General features: G+C 41.2%; 1 long non-coding RNA gene across 1 annotated transcript in view; it reads left to right on the forward strand.

Annotated features, from left to right (window-relative positions):
- The window catches only part of LOC141264509 (uncharacterized), a 163609-nt gene that overhangs the window by 30101 nt on the left and 118984 nt on the right, over positions 1-14524 (forward strand). The window contains exon 2 of the long non-coding RNA XR_012319977.1: positions 8037-8132. This is a non-coding gene — a long non-coding RNA (uncharacterized lncRNA). The remainder of the gene's footprint in view (positions 1-8036; positions 8133-14524) is intronic.

The raw sequence follows: 14524 nt of genomic DNA on the forward strand, positions 1-14524 counted from the left end.
TTCTGTTGCAGTGTGTCGGTCAAGCTATTCACACTAGGTGTCTGTGAAGAATAGTATTAGTAAATTACAGGCCTGCTATTTAAAAGCATGGTTCTCTGTCAGACATATCATCTATAAGACTGTTCCAAAATCAGCCATTTCTTCCATTTCCATTCTGTTGCAGTGTGTCGGTCAAGCTATTCACACTAGGTCTCTGTGTAGAATAGTATTAGTAAATTACAGGCCTGCTATTTAAAAGCATGGTTCTCTGTCAGACATATCATCTATAAGACTGTTCCAAAATCAGACATTTCTTCCATTTCCATTCTGCTGCAGTGTGTCGGTCAAGCTATTCACACTAGGTGTCTGTGAAGAATAGTATTAGTAAATTACAGGCCTGCTATTTAAAACCGTGGTTCTCTGTCAGACGTATCACATATAACTGCATTCAAAAATCAGCCATTTCTCGTGAACATTGAAAATATTGTCCTCCATTTATAATGGGCAAGGTGCGTGGCAAGGTACGGGGAAGTGAACGTGATGGTGATGGTGCATGCAGAGGCTGAAGATGTGGTCGTGGGCAAGGTGAAATTGTGCCACAACAAACACCCACATCTTCTCGCTTTACCTTCCTGTCCCAATTACTAGGGAACAGCAGTACACCACTATTGAACCCAGAGAAGTGTCAAAAGGTCGTTGGTTGGATAGCAGATAATGCTTCCAATCACTTTGCCACCACCACCACCACCCTGTCTTCCACATGGTCAAGTCTCAGTAGCCGTGAGTCTGGACTGCATATTCCTCACCCTGATCCTCCTTCCTCCCACCATGCCGAGTGCTCGGAGACAACTGATACCACACTTGGACACTCCAAAGAGCTGTTCACTTTTCCATTTGTAGATTCGGGCCTCTCACGCGGCCAGCTTCAAGCGAGTCAAGAGGAGAACGCATGTAATGATGCCCAAATATTGGAGCAGCCACGGTCACACAAAGGTGATGGTGGGAAAGTACAATTACTGTCTCAAGAGGTGGATGATGATGATGATGAGACACAATTGCCAGAAAGTCAGGAGGAGGACCAGGGTGCGAAAGTGAAAGACGAGGTGGTGGATGATATAGTAACTGACCCAACCTGGCAGGGGGACATACAGAGCAAGGACAGCATCACACAGTGGGGGGAGGCGTAGCACCAGAACAGGAAGGAAGAAGCAGTGTGGTGGCCGCAGGCACAATACAGGAAAGCTTTTCTCCTAACGTCAACACGACGGAAGTTGCCAGTACAACTGTTAGGTCTTCCCTAGTCTGGTTATTTTTTATAGACTCTGCAGATAAACCCAAAAAGGCCATTTGCACCACCTGCAAGGCCAACATCAGCAGGGGTAGCAAAACTAGCAGCCTGACCACCACCAGCATGATAAGGCACATGGCAGCAAAGCATCCGACTAAGTGGGTCAAGCCCCAGGGGCCAGTAACTGTGTCTGCGGGTGACACCACTGCTTCTTCCGCTGTTGTGCGTGCATGCCAATCCCCTGTCCATGGCACATGTGAGGATGCCTCCCGCTCTGCACCTGTCGTTGCACACTCTCAACTAGCACCATCAACAAGCACGTCCATGTCCCTACCCCAGTCCTTGGAACGCAAGCGCAAATATGTTGCCAATGCCCCACAGGCCACACTACTAAATTCACACATTTAGCAAATGCTTGCGCTCGAAATGTTACCTTTTAGGCTCGTGGAGACGGAAGCTTTACGCAACCTGATGGCGGTGGCCGTCCCTCGGTACTCAGTCCCCAGCCGCCACTATTTCTCCCGGTGTGCCATCCCTGCATTACACGAGCACGTGTCCCACCAGATTAGACGTGCCCTCAACAACGCAGTAACTGGGAAAGTCCACCTAACCACGGACATGTGGACAAGTGCTTGTGGGCACTACATCTCGCTGACAGCACACTGGGTTAATATAGTGGAAGCCGGGACCCAGTCGGACCTTGGGACGGAACACGTCCTTCTGACGCCAAGGATTGCGAGCCCTAGGTTATCAGGGTTGCCCCCACATTCTACAGCTCCTGCACCTCTTGCATTCTCTTCAGACCACATCATTCGCAAGTTGGAAGCACTGCAGCACTTCCTCGGCCAAGCAGCAATAGGCTGTGCTGAAGCTAATATGCTTAGGTGACAAACCGCACAACGCTGAAGAGCTGTGGACCGCTCTGAAAGAGCAGGCAGATCTGTGGCTGACACCACTGACCCTACAGCCAGGCATGGTCATGTGACAATTGCCTGAACCTGGTGGCGGCTCTGAGGTGAAGCAAGCTCACACATGTACCATGTCTGGACTATGTGCTTAATCTGCCAGATCTGCTTGTCTAAGTATGCTGCCTGTGTGCCCATTTTAGAAAGTCACCTACAGCTTCTGCCGCCCTTGCCGTGCTTTAGCAGCGTTTCCAGCTTCCAGCTCACAGACTGATCTGCAAAGTTCCAACGCGTTGGAACTCTACATTGCAAATGTTGGGAAGCGTTTGTGAGCAGAAGAGGGCAGTTGTTGACTACCAGCATCAACAAGGCTGTAGGTATTCAGTTCAGACTTCACACATAAGACCTCAGTAGTGGACATGGATGTCAGACATATGTACCATCCTCCAAAACTTTGAGGTCAGCACCAAGATAGTGAGTGACGATGACGCCATAATTAGCGTCACCATCCCGTTTCTCTGTCTTCTGAAATGCTCTCTGCTCACAATTAAAGAGGATGCATTGCAGGTGGAGCACGATGAGAGCAAGGAACCATACAGGGTGATTCCACACAGCCCAGCCTCATCTCATTCCAGCGTGAATTGGGTGACAATGAGGAAGAGGAGGAGGAAGAGGAAGAACAGGAGCTACTTTCCTGCGCTATAGATGTTACTACCTGCACAACTGTCATACTGTCTGTTCAGTGTGGATGGCCTGAGGACAGGGAGGAGGAGGAAGAGTAGGAGGATGAGGAGGAGAGCATGGTCAGTCGTCCTCTTGGTGAGGACACGGAAGTCTTGCCTCTTTGCAGTCTGGCACACATGGCTGAGTTTATGTTACGCTGCCTTTCCCGTGACCCTTGCATTCTCCAAATTTTGGGTGACAGTCATTATTGGTTGGTGACACTTCTAGACCCACGCTACAAGGAGAACTTTCACTCTCTTATTCCTGCGCAGGATAGGTCTAATAAAATGGGGCAGTACGAAAAGGCCCTTGTTGCGGAATTATTTAAAAAATTCCCATCTGAAAACGCTGGCGGCAGAGGGCACAGTTCGTTGGACAACCAAGGAGTACAGGCAAGAGAGACACAAATGCAATCCAGCAGAAGCAGGGGAACACTGTCAATGTTCTGGGACAGTTTTCATACACCCTCCCATCGCACAAGCCCTGATACGTGGGGAACTCTCACAAGGAGGGAAAAGTTTCAGAAGAAGCTGAGGGAGTACTTTGCCGACCGTACCAACGTCCTCTGTGATTACTCTGTGCTTTATAATTATTGGGTATCCAAGCTGGACACGTGGCATGAACTGGCTCTCTACACCTTGGATGTCCTGGCCTGCCCTGCCGCTAGTGTTTTGTCAGAGCGGGTTTTTCAGTGCCGCTGGTGGAATTATAACCGATAGGCGCATCCGCCTATCGACTTAAAATGCTGACAGGCTGACTTATAAAAATGAAGAAGAGCTGGATTGGGCCAGAGTTCTCAACACCACTGAATGATAGCAGCATAGCATAAACTCAAATACAGTGCCTTTTTCTGGGGAGGTCTAACTCTATTCCCATGCACCTCTGTCTTCACACCCAGGCATGGGTATATGCCTCCTGATTTTGTCTATTTGCTCTTGTCCTCCTCTTTCTCCGCATCCTCATCCTCCACCACCATATCACCACTGTGTGTACCATATAAACATATCTGCGTCTCTTGCAAGTGGCATTGGAGTTCCTCCAAATTTTTGGCAGCCGTTGCTTCAGTGCATAGGCAAACAGTATGGTAGACCCAGTTCCTAATAATGGGAACATTGTTTTCAGGAGGCCCTCCGACCTCTTCGTCTCTTGCAAGGGGCATTGGAGTTCCTCCAAATTTTTGGCAGCCGTTGCTTTAGTGCATAGGCAAACAGTATGGGAGACCCACTTCTTAATAATGGAACATTGTTTTCAGGAGGCACTCTGACCTCAATGTCTCTGGAAAGGGGCATTGGAGTTCCTCCAAATTTTTGGCAGCCATTGCTTCACTGCATAGGCAAGCAGTATGGGAGACCCACTTCCTAATAATGGGAACATTGTTTTCAGGAGTCCCTCTGACCTCAACATCTCTTGCAAGCGGCATTGGAGTGCCTCCAAATATTTTACACCCATTGCAGTCACTGCATAGGCTAACAGAATGGGAGACCCTCTCCTTTCTAATGGGAATATGTCATTACTGAGGCCCATCTCTATGTGTCTTTAAATTGTTAGTGTGTTTTTTCCTAAATTTTGGCAGCCGTTGGACTCACTACATAGCCTATAACTGTATAGCAGACCCTCTCCTTTGTAATGGGAACATGTCGTTACTGTGGCCCAGCTATATGGGTCTTTAAATTGTTAGTGGGGTTTTTCCCAAATTTTATCAGCCCTTGCAGTCACAGCATGGGCATTACCACTATAGGAGACCCGTTCCTTTATAATGGGAACATTTTTTTTTACTGAGACCCTCTTCTATGTCTCTTCAGAGGAGTATTGGGTTGCGTCCAAATTTTTGTCGGCCCTTGCAGGCACTGCATATGCAATAACAGTATTGGAGACCCACTCATTAATAATGGGATCAACAAAGCATAGCCAGCTGATGGCTCTCTAATAATAGAGAGGGCCGACTGCTGGCCCTTTAAGAATAGTAAGGGCCGCCTGATGGTCCTATAAAAATAGGCTTTGTGACTTTCAGAGTCCCTCCATCATAAATGAAACAGGATGTGTCTGCTGATGTGTCACAGACCACATGGCCAGATCAAGTTGTAAAATGTTAAAATAACATTTCCCGGTGAATGCATTTGTCTTGGTTGAAAGCAATGCAACAGTGCAAAAACGGATCAAAAATGCTACGTGTGAACACAGCCCAAGGTGTGGTGGAGCATTTTTGTTTTTGGTTATTTATTTAGCCTTATATACAAGTCATTAACCTGGAAAGGAAGTTCCTTAACAAATTTTCCAGGAAAATCCATTTTAGTTTCGTTTTTGTATGTTTTATTGTGAGTCCGTAAAATTGGCATAATACCTCTGACAACATTGCTGACAGCAGTGACCTGGGAGTCAGAAATGCTTCCAGGGGTCTTCCCCATGCTGTTCCCATGTCATTTGAGCACTGTTCCCATCGATTTTCACAATTTTTAGGCCCTCTGCAGACTGCTGGAGGGAGCCGCCGGAAAAATGCTCGTGTTTCCCATAGACTTACATTGGTCTCGTTACTCGGACTGAGCACTCGAGCATTCCAATTTGCTTGACTCGAACAACGACTACCCGTGCATTTTAGTGCTCGCTCATCACTACCCTTAAGTGAAGGCTACCTCACTAATAGAGGTTAATTGGTACAAACCAAGGAGCCCCTAGACCATGCTGAGCCCCAAGTCTGACCCTGGAAACCTACTTTGATATCAAGACTTCTTACAATATGGTTCTCATCTTGATGTCAACTAGTAGTGATACAATATAGTTCTTTGTGCTGATAATGTCCCTGGTTCCTCAGATGTATATTAGCATGCTGCTAATTTTTTGCTAGTGAGCCACATGCAGAGAGTTTTAAAACTACCCATGGCTTTCAAGTCTCCGGTTGGTTTGTATAAAATCTTTTTCAAAGAGGAGCTTATATCAGTTTATCGTTTTAACGTCTAAAGAAAACAAGAAAACACAAGTCTATTGATTTCAGCCTATAATAACCTAACATGTTAATCCAGAGAAAGGCAAAAAAAAACCATGTGTTACAATACTGGTGGAGCAAGGCTGGAATCCAATGGCCGGCGGAGACACACAATCAGGAACTGCAAATAGTAGCTTGATTTCTTGGTTGAAGCAATGGAGATCATAGCAACAATCCGGAGAGGAGTAGGAACAGTCTGGTCAGTTCTACAGACTGGAACTAGACTGAAGGCTAGTCACAATATCCAAGCAATGAATGAATGTTCCATGTGGCATAAGTAGTCCCAATCAGGAAAAAGATGGCTTCCACAGGTTCAACATTGCCCATTTTACAATAGGTTGATAGCAGAACACAATAACAGCCTCTAGTGGTAATTGTACCACAATTAAGCAAAGTGAATAATTGTAGGCACTAGTGGTCAACCCGCAGGACAACAGAATGCTGACACCATGAGGAAAATGCTAATTTCCCCATGTTAGTGTGAAAATTACTTCCAGACTCTAAATATGGCAATCAATTAGTTCCCTGGATCAATGTTTCAATTACAGAATCTACAACCCATAACCTATAGTATTATATTTTTCAAGAAAGGCATCCAGGTCTTTCTTGAATTTGTTTAATTGAGCATGTATCTCAACATGGTTTGGCACAGCATTCCATAGTGTAACTGCTCACGCAGTAAAGAATTGTCATCTGTGATCTGTGATGACAATTAAACATTCTTTCCTTTAGACATACAGGATGCCCTTTGGTCAGAGCTACAGGCCTAAGTGTAAAATGATCTATGTACTGTGCATTCATATATTTGTACATTGTAAATAGATCGCACTTAAAGGGGTATTTTCAAGTTTTTTCTTGAGCAGTTCAGAGCAATGCACTCTCCTTAGTTTCCTTACTTCCTGTTTTCTAGCAGGACGTGCACTCCTCCTTCTTGAGTGACAGCTCAGAGTCTACACTGCCATCATTGTATTTACACATAAAGATAACAGGGCATTCTCACAAGCATACAGCTCCAGACAGAAGGCCTGCTGTGAAAGCTGTAGGGCTGGTGATTTACAACTGCACCTCTTCAGAAGATGATGGTAAGGGAAAGGAGGGAGAGAAGTGAGCAGCTAACTGCTATTTAAAAATCAATAGGATGGAGAGAGCTGACTAGGATATTAAGAGTTAACCCCTCTCCTGAAATGTCCATCTCCATTGCAGGGAAATGAAAACAGATAGAAAAAGCAAGTCCATTACAAATTTGCTTATTTTGATGCTGTCCAACTAATTAAAGCAATTTAAAAACTTGAGAATTGCTCCTTTAAGCTGTCATTTTTGCAAACTAAATAACGCCAAATTTGATAACCTGTCCTGATTTAGAAAACCAGGATGTAGAGATAATAAAATCTTTTTAAGTTCAAATTCACCACATTTGCAGAGTATTTTTTTTAATTAATTTGCAGCAAATTGCAAGTATTTCAATTGTTGTAAAAAGAAGTTTGAAGTCTTCTTGAGATGTACCAACTAATTTTAAGTTCTTTAACACACAGTTTTTGTAATATCAAAGTGACCTCAACATATATGGCTGTAGTTTGTAGGATGATAATTGATTTTCAGTCTTGTGCTGTCATACACTGTCTGTTATGTTTATTCAGTGTTTTATGAGTTTTCTTTCTGTCTTTATTGCTAAGTTTTAAGCGGTACTATTCTCTCACTATCCAGATTCACCACAAAAGGGATGTAGTATTCCCTGCCTCTGCTTTTGGATATTATAGTCCCTTCCGACTTGCTGTGCAATACCATTTGATGTGATGTGATAGCTGCAAGGCACTATGAGGAGGCTCACCTGGCCACGCCTGAGGCCATATGGGCCCTTCTCTGACTTCTCTTTCTCTTGAGTTCAATCTTAAATTGTTCAAAATCTCCAGGTTCAACACATATCTCTAAAACTTTGAATTCAGTTTGCATTGAACAGATTCATTCATCTCTAGGATGCAAATACTTTTTTTTTTTTTTTTTTGCAAAAAGAAACAATTTAACAGCATCAGATTAATGTCTCCTCTTAAAATAAAAAAATCTATCAAATACCCCCACAAATGTACAACATTCCTTTACATATACTGATGCATAAATCAGCCTGTGAGACCTGTTATATTGACCTGTTATATTTTCTCCACAGTGTGTTGCTATGTCTTTGACAGTGGAAGAGAGACAAGGCAAACAATTAGATGAAGAATATTGGATCTGACTAAAATAAAGCAACAATGTCAAAAAGGTAAAGTAAAGGAAAAACAAAGAAATCTCAAATAAATCAAAATAAAGTGTAACACCGCAGAAAGATACAAAGCTGTTAGCAGCCACTTAAAAAATCAATACAGTCCATGAATGGCAGCAAATCTGTAAACTATAAAAACCGAGTAAATCCAGGGGGCAGAAACGTTAGTAATAACAAAATCAAACAAACAACCTAAACATTGATCAATACACTCTCAAAAAGAAAGCTCTTAAGAAAAGCTAATGGGAAACTTTCAAGAATAATGTGAGTATCTCACCCTCCCCAAGACCTTAGATGAACATGTCGCAGGATCAAATGTTGAACAATATGTTCAGAAAAACGACTTAAAAGGGTGATATAAAAAAGCAAAAGCAACTAAAATGATTGATGGGGAGAATAGTTGTTAAACAGGACCTGTCAGCTGGTCAAATGTGTCCAGTTTTTGCTTATATTAATCTCGCTATTTCACTGAGTATACCATTTTGTCTCTTATGGAAGTCCTCAATTGGTTCCACCAGACGTATGGACCTTTTTCTTCAATGATTATTTTTAAAGCAAATCTGTAAGCGGGTCAGTTGTGTCTGTGAGTGGCTCCCTTCTTCTGCAGCTGCGTGATCGTGTGCAAGCAACTTACTCTGCATTGACATTGTACAACGTCAGTGCAGAGTAAAATGTGTACCACTCAGATATATAAAGTCTATGGGTGGTCTGAAAGTAGTTAACAGTTATTAGTCAAATTGTGTTACTACTATTATAAAGCCAAAAAGTAGTATTTGGATTATATTAAAAAGTGAAAGGAGTTATCTAGTTGAGAAAACTTAATTTCAAATGCCCAAGTGTGCAGCTTCAAATAGCATATTTTACACTTGAGAACATTTTCATGGACCCCCCTTTAATTTCAATGAAAAATGAATAATGTGTGTTTTCTCCTGTGATGGAGCTGCAAGGAAATTTAAAATTTTCCACCTTGTGCCATCATGAGCCACAGCTGACCATTTGGGGCACCGACATACTGTCAGAAAAGAAGAATTTGTGTTATCAGCATTTTTTGTTTGGTTCTACATTTTTAGTTCTTTGGCATAATTACTGGGATGATCTTGAAACCAACTGCCATAGAGTTGAAAAGTTTTAGGTGGTTGTTTGATAAACATAACCCCTGTCCATATATACAACTAAAGCATTTGGATGTCCAAAAACTTTTGTAAGTGCAAAACTCTACTTTGCATATGGTGATACATTTTCCCCATTATGGCTTATGTTGGAAAAAATGATTGACCAGTTGCTTTTTGGTGATCAGAGAAGAGCCTTTGACTAGAAATTACATTAACGCAAAATTCTAGTGAAAAGCAACATTTCTAATTGTAGTTTTAACTAATAAATTAAATGGAAAGAGTCAAGTCACATTCAAAGTTGTAAAATGATAATCAGTGAAAAGGGTAAAAAATAAAAGAGACATTTGATTTATCACATTTTTTTCCAGAATTTCAGAATAAAATGGTTTGAAATGTTGCAACGTTTTTGCCCAACGTTTGCATAATTTTGCAACTTTTGTCAGTTTTATGCTAGTACTGACCAGCTCAGTCAACTTTTTGAAAAGTGGTTAAGAGCAGCTGACAAATTCACCATAATTTATGGCGCACAAATGGTGTACAAATTAAAATAGAAAAAAGGCTGAAAGTACACTCTTCATCAAGACTGGTGTACAATAATCTATTCTCTGGAGAGGATAAAGTATTTTAGTATACCACTAATGGGCAAAGTAGAGGTGTAGGATATGTGTAAATATTTTTCATCTTTATGTGTAATGAATAGAGATGAGTGAATAGATTTGAGTGGAATGAAATTCAACTCGAATTTTACAAAAATTCTGCATTCGGCAAAATATTGATTTTTCTGTTATTAACTTCGACATGGAAGTAGCAAAATATCTGCCGCTGACTGCTATTTTTCTTAAACATAATGGACTATCAAAATGTAAAGAAACAAACAAATTCTAGCTATACTCACATCACTGCTCATCTCTCCGGCCCCTCCGCTACTTATCGTCATCCATCTGATCCTCGCCACATCTTCTGATCCTCCATAACATGCGATGTAATATTGGGGCATCTCACATTGTGCCGGATGTCTGGGTGTCATAGTACCTGGGTGAGTTCTGCGCAGGAATGTAGGAGGTCCTGGAACACATCATGATATCATGACACCACTGACCTCCACTGCATCTGCACAGAACCATCCTGGGTGCTATAGCACAGTGCAAGACGACTGAATATTCCAACACGAGTGGCAAGAGATAAGATGCGGTGAGGACTGGACAGGTGGCGGTTAGTATCGAAGGGGTCGGAGAAGTGAGTATAATGATTTTTGTTTTATATATTATGTTTATTATGTTCTGGTATCTGAAGAAACCCCAGATCACAAGAAGAGACATTAAAATAATGGACAATAAGTTCTCAGGGAATCGAATTTCCAGAGAATAACAGTCAAGTTCAAATTTTGCCTGATCCACCCATCTTTAGTATTTAATTCATGTACTGTTCATTTTCTTTTTTAAAAGCTTATCAGAATAATCACAAGTCTACCACCTGCTGATATCATCTTTACTTCCTTCTGTTTCATCAAAATTTTAAATTAAAATCTGCAGCTGCATCTCCCTCCTCTCCCCTCCTTCCTCTCCAATGGAGATTTCTGAACATTTCCAGAGTAAGGAAAAAAGTAGTCCTCTGATAACTGATGATGATGTTCCTTTTTCCAAAAGAAGGAACAAAATGTTTGTTTTTTTAATTGAGTTATCTTCTTTTTGCAAACAAATATATTGAAAGATTTAAGAGCGAGACTGATCATTTATACAGTTACATTTATTTTTTAAGAAAACAATCCACTGAAGTCTCATTTGCTTGCCTCACAACAACTCTGCTTTACAGGTCTTTAACCTTTGCTTTTATGAATTACTACAAGCATCTGATTTGTAAAATACGTGCGGAGCATTTTTACAATTTGCATTTTAATCTGTTTATTTCTGAAAGCTACAAATGTATTCCACATGGCATTTAAACTGCTCACATAAAAAAAATAATGACTATTCTGTTAGATTCTATTCTACCCACTTGTTAAATGTCTTGTTTTTGCCATCTTTTCTTGTTTTTATAAAAAAAACCTTAAGAAACTTGTCTTCATATATTTTAAAGGTCATATAAACATGTATGTTTAGAAAATAAGATGCAAATGTGATTCCTGTTGTGTCGGGCTCTATGGCTGGAATATCTTTGCATCGTTCATGTAATATTACTCCTGACATGCTCGTATTGAACAGAGATGAAATGAGGAAAATAAACTATTAAAAACATATGGACTTTGCTACAAACTTCGATTCCCAAATGGAGCCGGTTTGGAACAGTAGGGAAAGTTTGTAGGTCGTCAAAAGTCAATAATAATATCTAACCAATGTTCCTCATGCCGACTACGATAGAACTACATCATATTCGAGTTCCTATCCCAAAAAGGCACAAGTCACTCACTACTAAGGAAAAGTTATACTGCAGGTTGGCTGGTTTCTGGTCCAAATTTTTTTATCCAGGGGTGTTCACAAGAAAAAACAGATCATTTAGCTATTAACCCCTTAGTGACCAAGCCAATTTTGACCTTAATGACTAATTCAAATTTTTGAAATCTGACCAGTGTCACTTTATGTGGTAATAACTCTGGAACACTTCAACATACTGCAGTGATTCTAATCTTAATAATAATAATAATAATAATAATAGTTTATATTTATATAGCGCTAACATATTCCGCAGCACTTTTACAATTAAGATTACAATTCTGAGAATGTTTTTTCATGACACATTGTGCTTTATGTTAGTGGTAATTTTAGGTCGACATATTTTGCATCTATTTATGAAAATATTGGAATTTTGACCAAAGGTTTACAAAATTTGCAATTTTCAAACTTTCAATTTTTATTTCCTTAACCAGTTAGTCATGCTGTATAAAATAATTAATCAATAACATTTCCCATAGGTCTACTTTATATGTGTACCATTTTTCAAATGTCATTTTATTTTGTTAGGAAGTTAGAAGGGTTAAAAGTTTAGAAGCAATTTGTAATTTTTTCAAGAAATTTACAAAACCTGTTTCTTTAGGGACCTATTGAGATTTAAATGGACTTTGAGGGGCCTATATATTGGAAACTCCTCAAGAGTTATAACATTTTAAAAACAGCACCCTTCAAATACGTCAAAACTGCTGTCAGTGTCAGGAATTTTTTTTAATCTTTCAGGTGTTTTTCCGCACTCCAGGGCTCATACGGGAAGGAGCACCATTTGAATTTTGCAACAAATATTTGATTGAAATAGATTGGGGGCACCATGTCACATTTTCAGACCCCCTATGCTGCCTAAACAGCAGAAAAACCCCACAACTGACCCCGTTGTTGAAACTACACCTATCAAGTATTTTATCCAGGGGTATAGTGAGCATTTTGACCCCACTGGTACTACACAATATTTGATAATATTAGTTAATCATATTTAAAAATTTCATTTTTTTTCAGAACAATGTTGCTTTAGCCCCAAATTTTTCACTTTTGCAAGAGGTAACATGAAATAGTCGACCCCACAGGTTGTTACCCACTTTCTTCTCAGTGTGGCAATACCCACATGTAGTAAAAAAATTCTGTTTGGACACACGGTAGGGCTCAGAAGGGAAAAAGGCATTTGGTATATGGAGTGTAAATTTACCTAGAATACACCACTTCTCATTTGCAAAGCCCCTGAGGTACCAAAACAGCAGAAACCCCTACAAGTGACCTTGTTTTGAATACCAGACCCATCAAGGAATTACTCTAAGGGTGTATTGTGCATTTAGAGCTTAAATATTGTGAGAATACCAAAACGCACAAAATTTAAATTGTGAATGACAACATTTTGTGATTTTTGGCATTTCCATAACATTTAGCAGAGGTCTGACAAAGTGGGTGGGGTTAGCATAGGATTGGGGTGTGGCGACCGCCGCTTGTCAAATTTATGATGAGCTCCAGCATTTGCTACAACACAAATTTTACAGGAGTAAGATTTGTAGCAAGGCGCACACGAAGGTGGCCGTCACTCATCAGAGGTGTGCGCCTCTTAATGAAGCATGAGCCTCACTCCACTGAGCCCCTTCATCAAGACCAGCATGAAGATTGCTAGTCTTGATAAAATGGGGCCCAAGTTTTTAAGGAAGATTTTTTGGTAAGTTTCAGCACAGTTTCTGCTCTAAAACATCTCAATGTGAACATACCCTGAGGATGCAAAACAATCCTTTTAAAGATAAAATGCAGACATTTAAAAATAACTGTGATAATTCTAATCCCAGTTATCAGTAATAATAGAAGTCCTGACTAGTGTTGAGCGAGCACTAAAATGCTCAGGTGCTCGAAGCTCGGGCCGAGCTCACCGTGATACTCGGGTGCTCGACCCAAGCAATGAGCCCAATGTTAGTCTATGGGAGACGCGAGCATTTTTGCGGCGGCACCCCCGGCAGTCTGTAGAAAGCCTAAAAAGTGCCCAAAACGATAGTGACAGTGCTCAAATGACATGGGGACAGCATGGGGATCGCCCCAGGAAGCATTTCTGACCCCCAGGTCACTGCTGTCAACAACGTGGTCAGAGGTATTAAGCCACTTTTACAGGCTCATAATAAAACGTTCAAAAACAAAACTGAAACTGTTTTCCTGTGAAATATGTTAAGGAGCATCCTTTCCAGGGTAAAGACTTGTGTATAACATAAAATAAATAACCAAAACCAAAAATACTCCTCCACACCTTGGGCTATGTTCACAAGTAGCATTTTTTATGCGTTTTTGCACTTTTGTATTGCTTACAACCGTGACAAATGCATTCACCGGGAAATGTAATTTTAACATTTTACAACCTTATCTGGCCATGTGCTGTGTGACACATGCATACAGTGCTGCAAAGACATGGGAACAGCATGGGGAAGACCCCTGGAAGCATCTCTGACACCCAGGTCACTGCCTAAAAGTGTGCCTATCAGAAGTGATCCTTGCCGCATCAGAAGGTGCAGACTTGCAAATATCCCCGTGCAAGTCCTTGTCTATCCCCGTGCAAGTCCTCATAAGGACTGTTTGTTTGATTTTGCAGGCTTTGGAGACCCTACACTACTTATTTCGCAGTATAAATCTCTCCCTAGCTCAGCAGCACTCTCCCTACACTGTCTGATGCTGAGCGACTGTGTCCAAGATGGTGGCGCCCGCTTTTAAATACACGAGGTGACGCTGTGCGGCCAGCCAATCACTGTAATGCCCGCAACCAACATGGCTGCGGCATTACAGTGACTGGCTGGCAATCCTAGCATGTTCATTGGCTCTGTAAAGAGCACCAAACATGCAG

This window comes from Phyllobates terribilis, unplaced genomic scaffold (assembly GCF_046119375.1).
Source record: "Phyllobates terribilis strain yellow unplaced genomic scaffold, ASM4611937v1 Scaffold_4__5_contigs__length_816908805, whole genome shotgun sequence".
Taxonomy (NCBI): domain Eukaryota; kingdom Metazoa; phylum Chordata; class Amphibia; order Anura; family Dendrobatidae; genus Phyllobates; species Phyllobates terribilis.